Genomic DNA, 10393 nt, shown 5'->3' on the forward strand with positions numbered 1-10393 from the left:
CCCTTACAAGGCACATGCTAAAGCACTGAAGAAAAAAGTTCCTGACAAGTCACATGTTCAGTTTACCAAATGAGTGCAGACTATGTGATAGATCATCCATGAGGCCCAATTGTGTACCATCCCACAGGACACATGCTGCCTGCAAGTGGACACATCTCAATCGGACATATCACAGGTGGACTAATCTCCTTTTCTCCAGGAAAACCGGATAGCCACTTGCAAAAGAATGATATTGGATCTTACCTTACACCACACACAAATACACAAAAATCAACTCAAAATGGATTAAAAATTTAAACATAAGACCTAAAGCCATATGACTCCTAGAAGAAAGCATAGGAGGAAAGCTCCTTGACATTGGTCTTGGTGATTTTTTGGATTTGACAGCAAAAGTACAAACAACAAAAGCAAAAGTAAACAGGAGGGACTACATCAAATTAAAAGCTTCTGCACAGCAAAAGAAACAACAAAATGAAAAGAAAATCTATGTAACGGGAGAAAATATTTGCAAACCATATATCTGATAAGTTATATTCAAAATATATAAGGCACACATATAACTCAATAGCAGAAAAACAACTAATCAGATTTTTTAAATGGGCAAAGGACCCGACTAGATATTTTTCCAAAGAAGACATAGAAATGGCCAACAGGTGTATAAAAAGATGCTCAACATCACTAAGTATTAGGGAAATACAAGCCAAAACCACAGTGAGATATCACCCCACACCTGTTAGGATGGTTATTTTCAAAAAGTCCAAAGATAAGTTTTGGCTAAGTGTGGGGAAAGGGAACCATTTTACACTGTTGGTGGGAATGTAAATTCATACTGCCTTTACGGAAAATAGTATGGAGTTTCCTCAAAAAATTAAGAATAGAACTATATTACCATATGATCTAGCAATTCCACTTCTGGATATAACTATCAAAGAGATAGCTGTACTCCCATGTTCACGTCAGCATTATTTACAACTGTCGAGATATGAAAACAGCCTAAGTGTCAACAGAAAAATGGATAAATAAAATGTCTAAAATCTATGTATTTAATGAAATATTATTCAGCCTTAATAAAAGAAAGAAATCCTGCCATTTGCAACATCACGAATAAACTAGAGGACATTGTGAAAACTGAAATAAGCCAGAGGAAGACAATTATGGCATGGTGTCACTTACAAGTGGAATCTAAAAAAGCTGAACAGAACTTTTTACAGAAGCAAAGAGAAGAATGGTAGCTGGGGGATGGGAAAAATGGGGAGATGTTTGCCAAAGGGTACAAAACTTCAGTTATAACATGAAAAAGTTTGGAGACCTAGTGTACAGTATGGTGACTGTAGTTAATAATTATTGTATAGTTGAAATTTGCTAAAAGAATAGATTGTAAGTATTCTTGCCACCAAAAAAAAAAAGGTAATCATATGAGGAGATAGATATGTTAACTTGATTGTGGTAATCATTTCACAACATGTATGTATATACAATCATCACACTGTACTTTATATACAATTTTACTTGTCAATCATACTTCAATAAAGCTGAAAAACAGTAGGAGTATAATATTAGAGGTAAAAATGAGATGAAGTAAATTGGAATGAAATTAAATGGAAAAAAAAAAACCCTATGGGCTATGAACCATAGACTTGTTAGTCCTTTTTTTGGTTCAGTGGGTCCTAGCATGACCCCAGAAACTCAAGAGAAAACATTTTGAAAGCTGATCAGTCTAGGTTCAGCCTGGGACAAAAGACTGTCTTATTGAAAAAATATGGATACGCCCTAAGGGCTGCCATATAAATTTAAAATCCATAACTTTGTGACATCATAATTTATGTACACAAGAGAAGGTCTGCCAGAAATATCTGAGTCCAAAAAAATCAATAGGGAACAAAATTATTCTGGGAAAAAATAAGTTTTAGGTTTGTATCAATCCACAGTAGACAAAACAGTCAACTTTAGAAAGTAACAAACTAAGGTTTCTTAGAAAGTAACAATAAGGCTGACACATTACAAACCTGGATGAGTGACTAAATATCTTAATCTAAAGTGAAATCTGGGTGAAGGTATGAGATGCGGTGCCATGAGGTTTATAGACTACTAAGAGCAAAAAACAGCTGCAGAATTGTCCTGTTATTCTCCAGATTTAATGTCCCTAACACTTCTCCAAACACATATAAAAGCTGTGAAAATGCAATAAGAAAAAAGTCAGGAATCGTTACATATTAAATGGATTTACTGTCTCATCTTTGGATTCAGCCTGATTTTTATTTTCATATCTTCTAGAAAAGGTAATCATAACACTTACTAATACCTAACAGTCTGCCCTAAGAATTTCTACGATAGTTTGTGTGAAGGAAGGAAGGGAGGAAGGAAGGGCTAGTAACACACCAGATTTGGAGCATTTGAGGAATTGTAAGTGACCAGACTGAACTTAAAGCTTTATCATTAGACTGTGTGCTTCAAAATCAGAAGTAAGATGAAAAATATAGGGGAAAACTAAATAAAGCATATAAAAAGTAAATATGAATGATTTGTTTTAGGATATAATTATTCTTATGGAACAAACGAGAAGGGAGTTTTAGATGGAAGAAAAGGTGGGGAAATCCCTGCTAATTAATTTTGATTTTTATTTTTTGGTAAATTTTACAGTTTCCACACTAAATTTCTAAAAAATTTTAAACTGCCCACACCATTCCAAAACTATCTGATTTCATGTTTCATCATTTGGTGAGTTTAATCAGTTCCATAAAGGAAGAAACAAATGATGGCCAAATGAAAATATAAACTTCAAGAGCTTGGGAATCATTAGTGAGGAGTCATGCTTCTTCCCAGGAAGCCTGTGCAGCTGTGGGCTCTGGATATGAGAATAAGAATCTCCTCTGAATTTACATAACCTTAAGTTAAAGAATGAAACGCAGCTAATAGGAGAGAACCAGAGAAAAAAGGACAAGCTCTCACTAATTACTCAGCCAAAGTTTTTGTAGGAAGTAGCAATAATGGTTTCATGTATTTCACACTCCTCCCTAGTATAGGTTTTACCAAATTTTTATAAAGACACATGGAAAGATTTCTTTCTGAGCATTAACTTAAATCTCATTTTCAATTCTTATTTTTAGACACTGAGTCCTGTGGTTGGCATTACAGAAGTGTTTCTGGAGGGTGGCCATGTTACTGATGATTTTTAATGGATGCCAAAGAAGAAAAAACATTCTAACTTGGAAAGAAGAATTCAGGCCAAAGAAGAAAGCACAAGGTATGCAAACCATCTATGTTAAACAAATGCAGCCATGCTGAATCAATATAATTTGTGCTTCAGACAAAAAGATATTGTAATTTTCTTATGGGTTACAGAAAAATCATACAATAAATATTATAGAAATGATCCTTTTTGGTACTGGAGAAAATTAGAGCATTTGCCTCAAACATTGTGCTGTGGGCACAGACCTATTCCTAGTCCCAAAGCCTTTTTTTCTTGCCAAACTAAAGCAGATACAAGAGCTGGAGCAGGTGGGGGACCAGGCCTTGGACACTAGGGCATGTGAGCAGAGATGGGATAAAGTAATGAGAATATCACACAAGAAAAGTCCAAAGACCTGGGATCTAGTTTCATATATGTCATTTGCTAAATATGAACCATGAGTAGGTACCTGTCTGAGCCTCTACTTCTTATTAATAAAAACGGGATGATAATTCTTGCTCTCTCAAAATCCTCAGGACGATCAAGTACCATATCAATTACAAGGTGATAGTAAATTTGGGGACTAATAATAAGCCCCCAAACCTCTTAAAAACGAAATATGTCTTTCTGGCTTAATAAAGCAAGGTAGAGCTTCAGCTTTCTAACAAACTGTAGCAGAACAAGTAGGAAAGGTATCAGATGTACCAACTAGTGTTTAAGAACTGCAAGATAGTAAGAGTGAAATTTTAATTTGATTGTTGGGCAGAGTTAATGAATGTTTCTTTGGTGCCCAAGGCACTGACAGGTAGTTGATTTAGCATTTAGGCAGACCCACAGGCACTTTTAGTCTCATATATCATCACTCAATGCCATGTCACAGATGACATAGAGAGTCTTACTAGACTCCATCAACCTGAGTCTTTCTCAGGCTCCATCGTTCTCAGTCTCACTTGGACAAAGCTCTCAAAAAAAAAGTTTGGCTTATCTGAGTCCAACAGGGTGTTGAGTTCCTTGTGTCAGAGCTCTAGAAATAAGACACTATTCTTAGCTAGGATTACTTGGGAAATGTTTAGCAGTGATTGTTAGCTATTCTAGGAATGACACTGAATTTGGATGGGATCAGGTTGGCGCCTCCACTAGAGGAATGTCTGCTCTGGTGAGGACGGAGCATGGGGATTGTAACTTCAGTTTGAACGTTTTAAATCATCCTGTGGGTAAAGAGAAGTTCCTGCAACCCAATTCCTCAACATAATTTACCCGTAGCTTGGAGTTTTCTCATGAAAGGTGAGGGGTACTTCCAGTCAGCATGAGCCTAAACCATCATGTTAACTGGTTAAATTCACTACATCTTCCATTGTTGAAAGACAAAAACTTCAGACACAAGAATAATCACTGGACACCTTCCCAAAACACATCCCACATAGCACCCTAAACAGCTTACCATAATTCCTGGCACCCAACACTGGCAACAGTGTGCAGCCTACTCCAGTGTCTTAGACATCACAGGTAGATAAACTCAATCAGGAAACCAGAGAGAGAGACTTTATGAAGCAAAAAACAACCTTAGGGCTCAGTTGACATCAGAAGGCAGAATAACATGTAGGCAAATTTTGCCTACTTGACAAATGTACATGGAGTGCACTCTGGACATGAAAAATAATAGATCAGAGTCCATTTCTAGGCTTTCACAAATTCACAGTACATATCTAACCTCTCATATTCCTCTGCTCAAAAGACTCACACATAAAAGTCCTACATAAATTCACTTCAATAAAGGGTCCTTTAATCTAGATGAGTATAGGAGTTAATATTTATAAAGCACCTAGAAAAATCCTGAGTACATAATATTCTTTATATATATAAATGTTTGTTAAATAAAAATTTTAAGAATTTAGTACATCTATTTTTAAACGTCAACATAATTATAAACTCCTTGGAGCTTTTTAAAGATTTTCCTACAGTTCTATCAGAGTTCTAGGAACACACTAGACATGTAATAAACACTGCTTCCTAACTGATTCATTTCAAATATTTATTGAATACCTGTATGGTTATTCAAAATTAATTGAACACTTCTGAAATTTATTTTCAGTGCCTAAGTTTTATATGAACTTTCTGTCAAACCAATTTATTAAAAAGCCTTCATGGTTATTTCTTTACTCCTGCAGATGTTCATTATGCATCCCGCATGTCACCTGGCAGGGCTCAATCCTGCATCTAATTCATCTCAGACTCTGTGTAGCATCACACCATCAATGGTGGAAATGGCAGCCTTGATGTGGCCCTTCATAGTCGCAGATCTGAGAGGGTGAAATAGTCAGAATACAAGGTTCAGGACACACCCCCAAAAGAAGAAGTCACTCAGTGTACAACCTGAGGGGTCAGGGGGGCCACTGCTCCTGAGATAGTTAGGGGCAAAGCTCTGTACTCTACACATGTTGGATTCCTTGACCCCTGGCAGTGTTACCTTTCATATGGTCTAAAATAGCCCTCTTATTTAAGGAACTTTACTCTGAGTTTTAAAAGTTATTGCTCGGGCTTCCCTGGTGGCGCAGTGGTTGAGAGTCCGCCTGCCGATGCAGGGGACGCGGGTTCGTGCCCCGGTCTGGGAGGATCCCACGTGCCGCGGAGCGGCTGGGCCCGTGAGCCATGGCCGCTGAGCCTGCGCGTCCGGAGCCTGTCCTCCGCAACGGGAGAGGCCACAACAGTGAGAGGCCCGCGTAACGCATAAAAAAAAAAAAAAAAAAAAAAAAAAGTTATTGCTCTTTCTCCTTCTCAACATACTTACCCTATTTGAAGTATAATTCTTCCTGGCAGGAATAATTCTTTATAATATTATAAAATAGACTGAGGTAGACAATGAGTTCCTTATGCTCATATAATCACCTTTAGTTCTTCTACTTGCTTGTTTCTTTCAAACATTTCTCACCTTCCCCATCTGAATTGCTCATTTCTAGAACTTCTCTCTGTCCATCTGCTTTTCTTGAGAATCAAGGTTCAGGTTAAAAGTCATTTTCCCAGTACATAGAGTTTGCCATTCATCAGTGTCAACATAAGCATCAGCTTTGTGTCCAGTTCATCAAATTTTAACCTCTATCCCCTCTTTCTCAAATGAGCTACACTTTCCAAAAATCACCTACCAAGCTTTAGACTTTTCTGGCTGCCTCTGCTCACTGGCATTGGAAGGCTCTCCTAATACACTTCACCCAATGTCAGTTATGTGTTATTGTCTTCTTTCAGCAAAATATTTCTAAAGATGTTCAATAAGCCTGCACCTCACAACCTCTTCAATGCCTAGGACATCTGTCTCTCCAGAATGTGGTAGACATCTATATAGTCTCAGCCCTTGATTCTCGCAGTCTGTCTTCACCCATAGGTCAAAAAACCCATATTGTCCAGCACATCCATAACTCGCTTCATAGGTCATATTTCATCAAATCCTAAAAAAGATGCTGCACTAAAATCTAGTCAAATAATCTACTGTTACTCTCTTCAGTCCCCTAACAAATCTACTGTACAAAGAATAGTACTCAGCATATCCAGAGAGTTGTTCATTTAGAAACACAACTATGGGCAAGATTATTATCTCCAATCCATTAGTGGCAAGCCCAAGAAATTCAAGAGACTAGAGAGGGGTTAACACATAAATTCCTTTCAGAAAAGTGATTTCCTTTATTTCATTGGCCTTAAGGCATCTCTTTTACTCCTCATTCCATAGAGGAGTAAAATCAATAAAGATCTCAGAGAAAACACAATTTTTTAGACAACAGAAGAAATGGAAAGACCTCAAAACAGAAGACCTCAGAGGTATTTTTCCAGAGTGTGTATTTCCCAGGCTGGTGTGGACATTCCTTCAATCACTAAAAGACAAGATTTGCACTTTGCTTGTCCTTAATCTGAACACAATCATCACCTTCATGTACCCAACAAACACATAGAGCTACATTCACCCTCCAACAAAAATAAAGCCATCCCTACCATGGGCTTCCCAAGGGTAGTTACCTACTCTTCCACTCACATTCCCACCATGTCACCTTTCCAAGCCCTCTGCTCTCCACGTTTAAGGGTGTGAGCAAGGAATAGGCAGGCTCTCACTTTTATCACCCGGACTTCCACCAGGATTAAAGATTCTATAATATAATTGAATGGTTCTTAGATTTGTGGAATGTCTGAATTCTGAAGGTAACTGGAGATTAGATGTTCAATAAATGTTACCTATTATTCCACTAAACTCTAAGTAAGGTCTGTATCTGAATTTTCTCATCAATATATCTCAGCACCCACCAGAGTATCTGGCACAGAGTAGGTGCTCAATATCTATTTACTGAATTAATGAACAAATAAGTAAGTAAATGAATGATGAATAAATGAGAGATCACTTATTCCAAATATCTATTTTAAGGATGACAAATGCTATATAGCATTAATAACAGACACTTCATATTTACTGTCTTACAGCAGTCTTATTTTCATTCTTAAATAATATAAAACTAATTTAAATGACTTGCCCAGTTTCTCACAATTCTAATACCAAAATTTCAGTGCTCCTAATCTAAAAAAAAAAAATGCCACAGTTGGGAAATCAGCTCCATCAAGAAGGTATTAAATATAATAATAGGGCTATATGAATCTATATGAGCTTATAGGCACAAAGCCCAAAATCAACAGTATGTGTGATATATTAATAAACTATATAAATATTAATAGAAGATGTACTATAATTTAACTTAACATATGCACTATAATTTAGATGGTATTATGATACTCAAGCATTTGATAATTCCTGAATGCATAATCAATATCACCTTGATATTGATAAGAGAATGCCAAGCTGATGACAATTTTGCTGGTTAGTCAGTGTTTGCATATTGATCATTTGTTTCAAATTAGCTATAAAAGCAAGATGTCCTTTGGGAAAAGTACAAATAATGGGGTGATTAAAAACAAGGCGTTTTTATATCAGTAAGTGAAATACATATTTCTATTTCAAACTTGCGGTATTCAATTATTCAATGCACTGAATTCAATGCAGAAATCGATATACTCACTAAAGAGGAAAGTGGAGAATTTCAGCAATTATCCACCTATTGCAAAAGGGGAAATATATTTTGCTTATTCCATTAGATATCTCATACAAAACTAGGGGATGGTTTTGTTTCACCTGATCGGAGAAATAGTCTCAGTTTGCTCCTGAAAAGCTGGTAGTTACACATAATGAGTAATCTTTATTCCACAGTAAAACTTAATTTTAGTATGAGTCACTGGTCACCTATGTGTTACATTTATTACAAAATGCATTCATTTTTATTATATTAGTAATATAATACTACACTGTTACTCTATTATATTACTAATCAAAAATAAAAGAGCATATAAAATGAATATATTGGGCTTCCCTGGTGGCGCAGTGGTTGAGAGTCCGCCTGCCTGCCGATGCAGGGGACACGGGTTCGTGCCCCGGTCCGGGAAGATCTCACATGCCACGGAGCGGCTGGGCCCGTGAGCCATGGCCGCTGAGCCTGCGCGTCCGGAGCCTGTGCTCCGCAATGGGAGAGGCCACAACAGTGAGAGGCCCGCGTACACAAAAAAAAAAAAAAAAAAAAAAAAAAGGTAAAATGAATATATTGATCTAGAGAGAGGGAGGAAATACCATTGTTTATTCACCCAAATATTACATAATAAATATCATTTTTTGACTCTAAATACAAATGAATCTGACTAGACACAAAATGCCTTACTCCACTCCTTGCTGTCACATGGACTTTGAGAAGTCCACCATTTACATCATGAGAAATAAGGCCTACTTCATCCTGTTGTGAATCAAATACCAGCTGATGGACAAGCAACGAATCATTAACTTAGTCTTCTCTGAGTGAGGAAGAAACAGAGTGAGTGTGTTAACCCATCCACTTAAAAGGGAAATATTTTGAAGATTTTCTAAAGGAACCTTGGATCCCAAAAACAAATAAATGCAGATTTTGGGGAATCGTTTATAGGAAAAGCCTGGGTGTGTCTCCATTTTCCTTACTGATGACTGCAACCAATTAATTTAATCGGCAAAACTTGTTAGTAGGACAGAACTGGAAATAAATTTACTTATTCTGACAAGTTTTCTATTAGAGATATCAAGGAACAACTGATGTCTCTTGGAAATAACTAAAGACAACACCCTCTTTGGCATCAGCTGTGTGTTTTCTTTGGTTTGATTTTCCCTGGTTTTCCGTAGCAAACAGTATTTGCTTAAAGACACCTCTCCCTGCTCTGCCTGACTATTCTTCATGGGAATCAGAGCTCCCTATCTGATGATAAATCTGGTTTCCTACAGCAAATGGAGTTGATACCCTGAGGCCTATGAGGCCTGTTCCCCCAAGGCAGTGAGTCTACTGAACAGATGAACCATAGAAACAGAAAATGTTTTCCATTTTCCAAACCAGAAAACCAGTAGGAAAGAAAAACCCTTGGTTCTGAGATTGTAAAAGTTGGTTCAGAGAACATCTGCTGCCTTCTAAAGAATATATTATGGAGGACACAATCTCTTTGTCTCAATGGACATCTCCCAAAGTTTATGCAGCAAAACCCCCAAAAAGCTGTGAGTGTGAGGACACAGTGCAGGGGTCTAATTCAGTTTCTATTTTGACATTCAAACAAAGAAATGTAGCTGTTTGGGAGAACTCTCCTAACTACAAAGGAACCATCTGGGACTAATTATGATATCCAGGCTTATTTAAAACCATCATTTCATTTGTATTTTGAGTTTCTAGTGTAGTTAATTAAGGTTTCCCCATCCCTACCATACCGTAATCATACACGCAGAGTTGTGTAAGGATTACCGCTATGAATAGCAGTGAGTTACAAAATTCTCCAGGACTTTTAATTTATTTATCAGTTTATTTATTTTTGGCTGCATTGGGTCTTTGTTGCTGCACATGGGCTTTCTCTAGTTGCGGCAAGCAGGGGCTACACTTTGTTGTGGTGTGCAGGCTTCTCATTGGGGTGGCTTCTCTTGTTACGGAGCACAGCCTTCAGTAGTTGTGGCACGCAGGCTTCAGTAGTTGTGGCTCATGGGCTCTAGAGCGCAGGCTCAGTAGTTGTGGCACATGGGCTTAGTTGCTCCGCAGCATATGGGATCTTCCTGGACCAGGGATGGAACCCATGTCCCCTGCATTGGCAGGCAGATTCTTAACCACTGTGCCACCAGGAAAGTCCTCCAGGACTTTTTAAAAC

This window comes from Phocoena sinus, chromosome 3 (assembly GCF_008692025.1).
Source record: "Phocoena sinus isolate mPhoSin1 chromosome 3, mPhoSin1.pri, whole genome shotgun sequence".
Classification (NCBI taxonomy): Eukaryota; Metazoa; Chordata; class Mammalia; order Artiodactyla; family Phocoenidae; genus Phocoena; species Phocoena sinus.